The 13,124-nt window shown below is 37.8% G+C and overlaps 1 pseudogene; it reads left to right on the top strand.

Annotated features, from left to right (window-relative positions):
• Nucleotides 1–9,329: 9,329 nt before the first annotated feature.
• LOC140596754 (phosphoglycerate kinase 1-like) lies at nt 9,330–11,015 on the top strand (annotated as a pseudogene).
• The last annotated feature ends 2,109 nt before the right edge of the window (nt 11,016–13,124 follow it).

Here is a 13,124-nt window from a genome sequence, read left to right as displayed (position 1 = left end):
AAGTTAAGAAAAAAAAAAAAATCCCTCCCTACTAAAGCAAACATTAGAAGAGTAGCAATATGGGGCACCTGGGTGCTGCAGTTGGTTAAGCACTCGACTCTTGGTTTTGGCTCAGGTCATGATCTCAGGGTCATGGTCTCCAGGTCGTGAGACCGAGCCTCTTGTCAGGCTCTCTCTCCCTCCCCCTCTTCCCTTCTCTTCCACTTTCTCTCTTTCACTCTCTCCCTCTTTCAAACAAATAAATAAATATTTTTTAAAAAGAAGAATTAGCAATATGATTTTAGATTTACAGCATAAATTAAACAAATCACAAGTAATCCAATCATATTTGAAGCTGGCCTCCATCGTATCAGTTCAGATGAAAGAATGATCAATAGAGGTCGTATCATCCCCAGGCATAACTGAACTAGCCAAGAAACCTGTAAGAATGCAACCCCACTAGCTTACAAATAGATATGATCACCAGATGTACTTAGTGAAATTTTTAACATAAGGAATCGAGATGTCTTTCAGATTCCAAATCTCTTGAGACGGAGAAGACCGCTGTGGGACTTAATGAAATGGCATCGGAGCATCTGCTAGCATGACATCATGGGCCTCCAATCAACAGCGTCCACCTTCTCAGGAGCCCCCTGCTCCAAATTTTGACCTTAAAAATCCTCACTTGCAAACCATGAGGGGGTACAGGACTTTTGAGCATTAGGTACTGTTCTCATGGGTGAGACCACACCATTAACAGCTTATCTTTCTTCACTGCAAAAGCTCAGTGTCAGTTTTTATTGGCTCTCTGTGCATTGAGGGGACAAACTCTCACTCGGTTCAGTTACAATTTGATTAAATAAGGGTATATAAACCCTGCCAGTCTTGAAGTGAATGAGGGAGTTCTCGGGGTTTGTAGTGATCAGCTGCATCCTGCAGATTCCTCATTTGAATCAAAGGCAGGTTGGCAAAATGAATAGACTTTCCATTTTGAAGACTTGGACTAAGTATGGGGTTAGAATCATACTTGACTGCCTACCAGGCAAATATCTCACCATAATGACACTCAAAGAGGTAAAACTACCTCCTGAATCAAACTGATCAGATTGAAATCCCAGCTCTGCCACTTACTCTATTTCCATATCTGAAAATAGATGTAACAATAGTAGCTACCTCACAGAGTGACAGAGGATAAATTAATCAAGTCATGTGAGATACACAATATATTTCTTGGCATATTGCTTACCAACAATTAGTTACTACTATTGTTGTTCTATTAAAATAATAATTTATATGTATTTTCAAAAATTGGTAACACATGCCATTTTATAGCATCTGGAGAATGGAATCTGAGTTTAGTAATACTTCCTCTTCCTTAAACATTTACCTAAAATATAGTACTAATGTTTTTGAATTAAAGTTGTCCAGTCATGGGCATTACCCTTTCTTAAAGCTGGGTGGATCCTCAAGACAAACGTCTCTCTAAATATCTCTTTTCCCCATAAAGCAAACAATGGTCTTTTGCAAGGGACATTCCTGTCAGAAGACTAATAATAGGGACACCACTTGAACCATATGGGTATTACGTGAATAGAATGTAGATATGCAGAAAAACAAAATGTAATCATTGAGGCTGTTGAGCTGAGCAAACACTGCTTCACAGTGTTAATGACATGAAATTTTCCTCTACTTTCTGTGTTTTTGCCTTTGTAGCTACTCAGAATTTCACCCCGGTCCTCTGGTGACAGCTGTGGCACATGAGCTCAGAACACTGGATCTGCTCGATGATTTCCTGCCAAGCACTTTATTAAGAGTTTTAGATTTATTAGATTCAATACAGTTTGCTTGATGCATGGTAGATTATTCTATATTTCGTAAAAATTACCCTGTTCTATGGCTTGATGCCTTGAGTTTATAGCCACTAAGACATGGTTTATTGTTTGTTCTTGATTTGGAAACAAATAGTTTCCCTTTGTTCTGATTCTTTATTTTCCCTGTCTACTTTTGAGATGCTAGAGCATCGTGATTGCACATAGTATTCGAAACTCAAGATTTATTATACATTGCATTTTCTTTAAAAAATTAGATTATAGATCTAAGAGTAAACAATGCTTAAGGAGCAAGAGACTGGACGTGTGATTTGTACACATACACTTAATTTCCGTATATTCTTGTCATGATTATCCATGGCATTTATGAACCTATGTTGATTTATTATCAAATGAAAGTTTAAAAAGCCTAACAATTTAAAAAAGCAAGATGCACTTAAAATAATAAACTTTAAATAGAATCATCTAATTTAACATCAATAAATCTGACAATCTGACAATTCAGGGTGAGGGTGTTTCTATATACTTATAAGGAAATTGTATGTCTTTCTTTAAAGTTTTTCCCTATGCTATATTTAAAAAACAAAAATCAGAAACAGAAACAAAAAAGTCTATCTCAGGATGGTTATAACAAGTGACAATGTACAAGTTTCATAAATTTGAACTCTTCTAATTTGAAAACCAAATCCAGTTGGCTAGACTGTTGTGTTTGGTTGGTGTTTTATGTAATTGGGAAATTTTACATTTAAAAGTAGTTTTCTGGTATTATGCTGAGTGAAATAAGTCAATTGGAAAAGAACAATCCTTATATGGTCTCATTCATTTGGGGAATATAAAAATTAGTGAAAGGGAATAAAGGGAAAGGAGAGAAAATGAGTGAAAATATCAGTGAAGGTGACAAAACATGAGAGACACCAACTCTGGGAAACGAACAAAGGGTAATGAAAGGGGAGGTGGCCGGGGGGTTAGGGTGACTGGGTGATGGGCACTGAGGGGGGCACTTGGTGGGATGAGCACTGGGTGTTATGCTATATGTTGGCAAACTGAACTCCCATAAAAAATAAAAATAAAAAATAAAATAAATAAAATAATAAAAGTAGTTTTCTAATTCATTTTAAAAAATCAGAAAATTTAGGCTAATACTCTTGATTGGCAAAATTAGCTGAAGCTGAATACCGGCTGTCCCTTGTACTAAAGGCCCATGTTCTCCAAAGACCTTGTTCCCCTTGTTCCCAACCCTCTCCATTCATTCATGTTGGTGGGCTAGTCTTTGTATATACATTTGTGCTTGGGACCACTGACGTAGAGATGTCAAGGGATGATGTGCTAAAATCTGACAATCTGACAAGCCCGGTAAAGGTAGGTTAGGAATCCATCAATAGGCTTTATAATGTAGCTTATTTCAATATAATAATAGTCATGGTGCAAATGAGAATAATTACCTACTTAGTACTTGAACAACTATAACATTATGCAGCCATTAACCATGATATTTTAAAAAATATCAGATGCAAATGTAAAAGTGATTTGGTTAAATGACAAAATCACAGGTCATATAGTCGTAGGTAAATTAGTATTGAGTTATGTTACAAAGAGAATTCAAACGAGATGTGCACTATCAAGGCACTACTCTAAATGGATGGATAATCACGTAGAATTACAGAGCTAAATTGGGTCAGGCAAACCAATTCCAGGACCAAAGATTCATATTTATATATTAATTGCAACTAATTACATTTTCATTGATTTTTTAAAGAACAAATTAGAGAGACCAGTATGCTTCTTTGGAATAGAGAAGAAAAAGTTTTAAAAAAGGATATGAGTATTGTCTAAAGTTAGAGTCCTGAGGGAATGGTTGAATAGTCGAAAAGGACTAAGGATTAGTTAGCACAAGTACTAACTAGTACTAAAGTACTAGTTAAGCAACATTTTAAGTAGTATAATAATTTTTCTGATAGATTCTTTGCATTTTTAAATATTTGCATTTTTGTTCCAGTAAAAGTAACTCACTCTCCATGTAGGTGATTAGAAAAGGGGGAATGGAAGAAATAAAATACAGCTCACCTATAATCTTACTATCAATATTTTACTATTAAAAGTTTCAATCCTGGGGATCCCTGGGTGGCTCAGCGGTTTGGCGCCTGCCTTTGGCCCAGGGCGTGATCCTGGGGTCCTGGTATCAAGTCCCACGTCAGGCTCCTGGCATGGAGCCTGCTTCTCCCTCTGCCTGTGTCTCTGCCTCTCTCTCTCTCTCTCTATGTCTATCATGAATAAATAAATAAAATCTTAAAAAAAATAAATAAAAGTTTCAATCCTTTTGTTTCTTGTCTTTTTGCTGCTAAACCATAAGATGTATATGGATCAGGAGCCTCTATTCTGCTCACTAATATATCCAAATACCTACACAGTGCTTACTAAAACAAAAAAAAAAGGTAGGCACTTGGTGGATATTGACTGAACATGTGTGTTCAGAATTAGAGTTCTATTGCTTTATTTTTATTTTTTACAAAGATTTTATTTATTTATTCATCACACACACACACACACACACACACACACACACACACACACACACACACAGGCAGAGGGAGAAGTAGGCTCCTTGCAGGGAGTCCGACGTGGGACTTGATCCCAGGTCTTGAGGATCACACCCCGGGCTGAAGGAGGAGCTAAACCGCTATACCACCCAGGCTGCCCTGTACTTTTTATTTTGTGTCTTTTCATTTGAGTTCATATTGTGAGCATTTTTGTCTTTAAGTGTTCTAACAATGTAGTTTTTTAAATGGCTAGATATGCCATAATTTCTATTGTTGAATATTTAGGTTGTTTCCAAATTATCACTAACACCAAAATGCTTCTGCAAGCATTTTTTCCACATAAAACTGGTTAGTATAAATATCTGGTATACCAGACTCATGAACTGAGTCTTTATATTGATCATTATAATTTTTGAAAATTTTATAGGAAAAATAAATGGTATCTAATTGTTTTGATTTGTAGTTACTTGACAACTGTTAACACTATATATTTTTTGTGTATGTCAATAAAATTACCTTTAAATGGAAATATTATTGTTTAAAAATTTAACAGAAATCCAATGTATATAATATTTGATCTCTTCTAATCAGCATATATAGAAACACAGACACATTATAGACTTTGCTATATAGTTAATTATTCATTGTATCTTAATCAACATTTCAAAATACATGCACATATGCACATACATGTGTATTAACTGTACATTCACTGACACATTCATATATTCCTTATGTGATAACATGTGCATATTTATTGACTGATGCTGAATTTTAAAAAAATGTTTTTAAAAGATTTTATTTATTTACTCACAATTGACAGAGAGAGAGAGAGGCAGAGACACAGGCAGAGGGAGAAGCAGGCTCCATGCAGGGAGCCTGATGTGGGACTCGATCCTGGGTCTCCAGGATCACACCCTGGGCCGAAGGCGGTGCTAAACCGCTGAGCCACCTGCGCTGCCCATGTCAACATTTTTTCTTATTTGACTTTTAGACTTTGTTTTAGAGTAGTCTTAGGCTCACAACAGAATTAAGAGGTAAGTATTGAGATTTCCATATACATCATGCTCTACACAGGCATAGCTTCTCTCCCATCATCAAAGTCATTCACCAAGAGGTATTTTTAAAAATAATAATTGTTATTAAATTAATATGGATATAAAATATATTTATTTTTATTTACATACTTATACTATAAATATAAATTATTATTTTTATCAGTTTTTGCCAAGGATAAACCTACAGTGACACATCGTAATCACCCAATGTCCATAGATTATATTATGGTCCACTCGATATTTACATTCTATGGGTTTGGACAAATTTACAATAACATCTATTCACTATTATAATATCATAGCATATTTTCAGTGCCCTAACACAAACAAAGGAAAATGATTCATCTTCTCCCTAAATTCCCTTCAACTATTCATCTTTTTATCGTTAACACAGTTTTTTTTTCTTTTCTGGAACATCATATAGTTAAAGTTATATATAGTATGTGACCTTCTCACTTTGGCTTCTTTCACTTAGTAATTTGCATTGAAGTTTCCTCCATGTATTTCTATGGCTTGATGGCTCATTTTTATTTTAGTGCTCAGTAATATTTGTTTGTATTTATCACATACACGTATTGCAAAACTTCTTGGTTCCTTCCAAGTCTTGGCAACTATGAACAAAAGCTGCTATAAACATCTATGTGCAGGTTTTTGTGAGAGCATAAGTTTTCAGGTCCTTCAGATAAATGCCAAGGAACTGAAATCTTCAGATTATCCAGATGTCACTAATATCTTGGTCTGTTCCAATCCCATTGCCGTTTACCTTTTCTATGCCAAGTATGGTTTATGAACTAGTAACATAGGCACCAAATACGAGCTTTTTGGAATCTCAAGTCTCACTCCAGGCCTACTAAATTAGAGCTTGTATTTGATGAAAGTCCTCAGGCAATCGATGTGTACATGAAAGTCTGAGAAGCAGTGCGATCAATTCTAACACCTCTGATTATAAAATATAAGTCTCCACTTTGACCTAGAGTTAGAAACATGCCTAAAATCAGTAGGAGCTTTTGAGACAAACAAAAAAATCTTCAAATCCCAGCCCTTCTGCTTCTGAAGTGATTCTCTTGAACAGGTAATGCAACATTTCTCCTCTTTCTCCATCGATGCAATGATGAAAATAAGACCTTGTTGCTGTATTAAGAAATGTCATATGCAACTGATGAATTATTGAAAACTACAGCTGAAACTAATAATGTACTATACGTTAGCTAACGTAATTTAAATATAAAAATGAAGTGTGATAAAAAAATAAAAAGTACTCATCACTGAGGTATAATAAATGGTCAATTGTGAATAAAAATTATGATTAGAGATAAATTAGAGAAAAGGAACAGCTCTTGAGGTTACAAAATGGTTAGTTGTAAATTGTGAATTAAAGATAACCTGATAACTGATGGGAGTTATTCTAATGCCATGCCACTTTGCTATAACAGCAATTCTTACCAGTTCAATTAAGCTTATATTTTCAAGGATTCTTAGTTTTCTCCTGGAATTATGATCAACATAGTAATTTTTTATATTATTTTTTCTGAGAAACATTTTTAGGTAATGGGGGGAAAATGAGCCCTCTCTTAGAATATATAAAAGATATATAAAAGACTGTTTAAAATATGTATATATGTATAAAAGATGTTTAAAATATATTTCTTTGTGGAACATATTAAATGGATCACTATTTGTATGAGATTTTTAAAACTCACTGTGGCTTATTATGCAAATTTTAAACTGACATTGGATAGGTAAATTATGTTTAGGCAGTTTTCAAGAACTGGATTTTTGATTCAATAGACCATAGCAACTCTTCGATGTGCTATATTGTAATTCATTAAATTATCTTCTAGCACATGCATAGCTATCATGATGCTAATGGGTATTCATATTTAAATCATGAACGAAAGTTATACATATATACACCAATTTTTCATATCAAAAAGCTTGGAACTGAAAGAACTATAGAGCAAAACACAGTATTTGAACACATTTTTATGGTGTTGTGATTTCTAGATTATCTCTGTATTTGTTAAGCCTATCTGTTGTGTCAGTTATCAATTCATTGCCTTTCATTTCCAAATGTACCTCCAATATGGTAAACAACAGAATTGGCTTAAGCATTTCTCTTTTTAAATGCACACTGTTAAGTTTCTCAGTAGAGGGCAGCAGGGGAGATTTTGCAGGAGGTAGAGACTTCCTCCAATTCACAGCACTATCCAGGAGGATAGGCAGTGTGGGTATAAGGACATCTGGTAAGGAACTACTACTTAGCAGTCACAAGCCTAGGATGAAGGTCCTTTGACCTTTCAGCCTCATCCTGGCAATGATATTTCTACAGACAGCCTGGACTCCTCTGACAAGCCTAGTACAGCCTGCATAAAGCTACTTGTGTCCAGAAGGTCACACACCAAGTCAGTCCTTCAAAGAGTAAGTTCTAACAACCTTTCACCCCTACTGGCACCTGGATTCCCACTGCAGATCCAGCAACCATTTTCTTGTCACATGTCATTTTCTTATCTTTGTCTATACCTCCGGAGGTGGCTGTTGTTTGCACAGCAGTTCTGGCCTGGCCATTCCAGTGGTCAGCTCTGCTCTCTAGGAGCCAAACTACATTTTCTCCAGTATTTGAACACATTTTTACAGTGTTGTGATTTATGGATTATCTCTATCTGTTAATACCCTTTTCAAGTTTACCCTTTCTTAGGTACTCTTTCTCTGCTTTACCACACAGAATTTCTTTATATCTTATAGTTATGTTTGTCAGAGTCAGTAATTCTTTGTATTAAACTGTTCTGCTTTAACCTACTACATGTTTTTTTTTGTTTGTTTGTTTTGTTTTGTTTTGTTTTTGTCTCCTGATTGGGCTCAGAGTGCTACTTTGGCTTTCTACAATTAGAAGTGAAACTTGTTCAAGAGATCATTTTATTACAATAAGGGCTACTACTTACTGTGAACTATCTATGTGCCAGGCTCTTCACAATTACGATCTCACTTCATCCTCATGGAAATCTTATGAAGTGCGTACTTCATTCTACAAATGAAGTATATAGGGATCCCTGGGTGGCACAGTGGTTTGGTGCCTGCATTTGGCCCAGGGCACGATCCTGGAGACCCGGGATCGAATCCCACATCAGGCTCCCAGTGCATGGAGCCTGCTTCTCCCTCTGCCTATGTCTCTGCCTCTCTCTCTCTCTCTGTGACTATCATAAATAAATAAAAATTAAAAAAACAAACAAATGAAGTATATACAAGGCTTATAATTAAAGCAATTTACTCAAGGTCATGACTGACTCAAGACTTAAAACGAGTCCTCTCTCAATACTATCATTGTGCTTATCACTACTATCTTAACTCCTAAACACCATAAAAGTCAACTAAAATGTCCACGAATATCTTATTTTTTTCTGAATGATTGATAACATAGGATCTTATGGGTTTATTATCCAGATAGAACGTAAAATACATATTTGGATATCATAGCTTTCCAGGTTATGCTTGAAGCCATGAATATAAATAGAATCACCCAAGGAGAATGGAGAAAAAAAAAAAGAAAAAAAAAGTTAACAGGCTTGGAGAAGACCTGGGAAAACACTGACATTTAAAGAACAGAGGAGGGATCCCTGGGTGGCGCAGTGGTTTGGCGCTTGCCTTTGGCCCAGGGCGCGATCCTGGAGACGCGGGATCGAGTCCCACGTCGGGCTCCCGGTGCATGGAGCCTGCTTCTCTCTCTGCCTGTGTCTCTGCCTCTCTCTCTCTCTCTGTGACTATCATAAATAAATAAAAATTAAAAAATAAAAATAAAAAAATAAAATGTTTAAAAAAAAAAAATAAAGAACAGAGGAGCTCTCGGCATTCCGCACGAGGTTGGAGCACACGCAGGCTGCTTTCTTCTCCGCTGTTTAAGCTCTCAGCCTCGCAGCCCTTCTATTGCCAGGATGTCACTTTCTAACAGGCTGACTCTGAACAAGCTCGACGTGAAGGGCAAGTGGGTCGTCATGAGAGTGGACTTCAACCTATGAAGAGCCTATGTTCCTATGAAGAACAACCAGATAACAACCAACCAGAGAATCAAGGCTGCCATCCCAAGTATCAAATTCTGCTTGGACAATGGAGCCAAGTCAGTTCTTATGAGCCATCTGGGCCGGCCTGATGGTGTCCCCATGCCAGACAAGTATTCTTTGGGGCCAGCTGCTATAGAACTTAAGTCTGTGCTGGGCAAGGATGTTTTATTCTTAAAGGACTGTGTGGGCCAAGAAGTGGAGAAAGCTTGTGCTGACCCAGCTGCTGGGTCTGTCATCCTGCTGGAGAACCTTTGCTTTCATGTGGAGGAAGAAGGGAAGGGAAAAGATGCTTCTGGGAATAAGATTAAAGCTGAGTCAGTCAAAATAGAAGCCTTCCAAGCTTCACTTTCCAAGCTAGGAGATGTCTATGTCAATGATGCTTTTGGCACTGCTCACTGAGCCCCCAGCTCCATGGTGGGAGTCAGTCTGCCACAGAAGGCCGGAGGTTTCTTGATGAAGAAGGAGCTGAAATAGGCCTTGGAATGCCCAGAGCGACCCATCCTGGCCATCCTGGGTGGAGCTAAAGTTGCAGACAAGATCCAGCTGATCAGTAATATGCTGGACAAAGTCAATGAGATGATTATTGGTGGTGGAATGGCTTTTACCTTCCTGAAGGTGCTCAACAACATGGAGATTGGGACTCCTCTGTTTGATGAAGAGGGAGCCAAGATCGTCAAAGACCTGATGTCCAAAGCTGAGAAGAATGGTGTGAAAATTACCTTGCCAGTTGACTTCGTCACTGCTGAAAAGTTTGATGAGCATGCCAACACTGGCCAAGCCACTGTGGCCTCTGGCATACCTGCTGGCTGGATGGGCTTGGACCATGGTCCTGAGAGCAGCAAGAAATATGCTGAGGCAGTTGCTCAGGCTAAGCAGACCATGGGGAATGGACCTGTGGGCATATTTGAATGGGAAGCTTTTGCCCGAGGAACCAAAGCCCTCATGGATGAGGTGGTGAAAGCCACCGCCAGGGGCTGCATCACCATCATAGGTGGTGGAGACACTGCCACTTGCTGTGCCAAATGGAACACAGAGGATAAAGTCAGCCATGTGAGCACTGGGGGTGGTGCGAGTTTAGAGCTTTTGGAAGGTCCAGTCCTTCCTGGGGTGGATGCTCTTAGCAGTGTTTAGTACTTTCCTGCCTTTTGGTTCCTGTGCACAGCCCCTAAGTCAACCTAGCACTTGCTGCATCTCTCCTTGGCATTAGCTAAAATCTTCCCTCATGTCAAAATTCAGCTAGTGGCCAAGAGATGCAGTACCAGGAACCCTTAAAGAGGCGCACAGCATCTCAGCTCCTCTTTACTGCACCCTGGATTTGCCTACATTCTTCAGGATCCCATTTGAATTTCTTAGTGACTAAACCATTGTGCATTCTAGAGTGCATATATTTATATTTTGCTTGCTAGAAGAAAATGAGCTGTGTTGGCTTCTCTTTTTGAAGTAGCTTATTCTGACTACAGCTGTGTCATTGTTTCACTACTCAGCATGGAAATAAGATGAAATTCCAATTGTAGGCAGGTAGGGAGACAAAGTTGGTGATCTATTAAATCAATAAAAGTATCCACTGAAACAGAGAAAAAAATAAAGAACAGAGGAAAAGAAACAGTAGAAAAAAAGCAAGAAAGTATAGTGTACTGGAAGCTAAGAGATTTTCAGAAACGAAACATCACAAAGAAAACAAGAAGGACGATGAAAAATGTGTGTTTTGGCTTTAGCAACATAGAGGTCAATGGTTGGAAGAGTGAAATTGGTGGGCCTAAATTCCATATTATACTGAGATGAATGCACAAAAGGTAAAGAAGTATAAACTTTGAGTAAAACAACTCTTTAAGATACTTGACAATGGAAAGAAGAGGACTTCTGTGAAGATATGTAGGGCCAAGGTGGTATTTTGGGTTATTTCCCATAAGATGAGAGAGACTTGAAAATGTTGAAGTTGCAACATTCTGAGAACTTAATGTTTAAGATATAGAAGGGAAATGAATGATAAAATCCTCAAGGAGGCAGGAAGTATAGAGAGCATATAAGGTGGGTGAATTAAAATAATTCTTAGTTTTAAAGATTTTTACATCAACTTTGACATTCACTGATTTTGACACTAATCTTACCTGAATCATACACATAGAGAAAGGGGGGATGGGGAGGAGAAGAGATAGCTTGTTTTCAACAAATAGAGTTAGCATCATCAGCCTTGCATGGTTTTCCTTAATTTTATTTTATTTTATTTTTTTATAATTTTATTTATTTATTTATTTATGATAGTCAGAGAGAGAGAGGCAGAGACAGAGGCAGAGGGAGAAGAAGGCTCCATGCACCGGGAGCCCAACGTGGGACTCGATCCCGGGTCTCCAGGATCGCGCCCTGGGCCAAAGGCAGGCACCAAACCGCTGCGCCACCCAGGGATCCCGGTTTTCCTTAATTTTAAAGTTCTAGTAGAAAGCTCCATTTGTCTGGGAGCTATAAAGTCATCTTTGGAATTTCAGATTCCTACTCTGTGTCATATTCTCCAGTCCTCTAGGGAGAAGAAGCTGCTGAATTCATAGACATGTTTAGACTAGCAAGGCCTACTGCAGAGAAAGAAGGATGTACATATTTCAGAACACAAAAGGATTGAAGTAGACTATAAGTCCCTTAAAGGGAAGAACTATGTGAAATCACTCTGTTGTCCATTAACTAACCTAATCTTTCACTTTGGGCAGGTACATAATTAGGATACTTACATAACCATACTCATCCTTACCTAGTATATTGGGAGGTTTGGCTTCCGTAACATCCTTTATAGAAAAGCTGTGTCTATCTAAACTGATTTCTTCCGATTTTAAACTAAGCAAAGTAAAATATTAAGCCCTCTCTTGCTGTGGTGTATTCCAAGTGTCCCTATATTTCGCATTGACAGTCTTTATTCTCAATCAACTCCTTCGGACCCCCTGTAGTTTTCTAATTTGACCTTTCCATATAATTCAAATGCTAGGACCTAGCCCACACTGAAGCAACTCTCCAACACAATTTTGGCAAAATTAAAGTAGGCTCTGGCTTTTGGAAAAATAAGTAATACGGTAATACATGTTAGCTCTTTATTTTCTTCTAATTTTTGACATTCAAGTGATGCCATAGTGCTTTATCGTTAGCTACATCAGCAGTTAGCTTTGCCAAGTGAGGTTGCTAGCTCTTCTAAATGCAAATTAAAAGAGAAAAGAAAAGAAAGGAGCAAAGCATTAGCAGGCAGCAAAGAGATATGGTACATGGCCAACAAGGTAATAGCCTTATGGTGAGCCACTGCTCCAGAGAGGGAGGGTTATCTTGTCAATGGTATTAAACTTAAGACCCTGTTTCACTTGCACTGATGTCTGTCAAGGGAAGGGACCGGGATGCAGGAAGAGATTAAGAACTTCTCCCTAAATCAGTAATCAGTATCCTTCTAACAACCACAGAAAGGGTCTTAACATCTGTGAGAGTAGTCACTGTCCAGGCTGTGAGGAAACACGGGGAGAGGTGTGTAATGTTCATTGCTTCTAACTGTGAACACTTAACACTTGCGGCAACCAGAAAGAATCTGCAGTGCCCTCTTCATTCACAAAGGACACTATGACTATCTATTATTGAATAGTGGGTATTAGAAGAGCATCTCATCATTTTTAGAGTTTTATTTCACGTTCATAAAAACATTTC

This window comes from Vulpes vulpes, unplaced genomic scaffold, assembly GCF_048418805.1.
Source record: "Vulpes vulpes isolate BD-2025 unplaced genomic scaffold, VulVul3 u000000630, whole genome shotgun sequence".
NCBI lineage: Eukaryota > Metazoa > Chordata > Mammalia > Carnivora > Canidae > Vulpes > Vulpes vulpes.
Note: the sequence above shows the minus strand (reverse complement) of the source record. Positions and strands in the feature narration are given on the sequence as shown.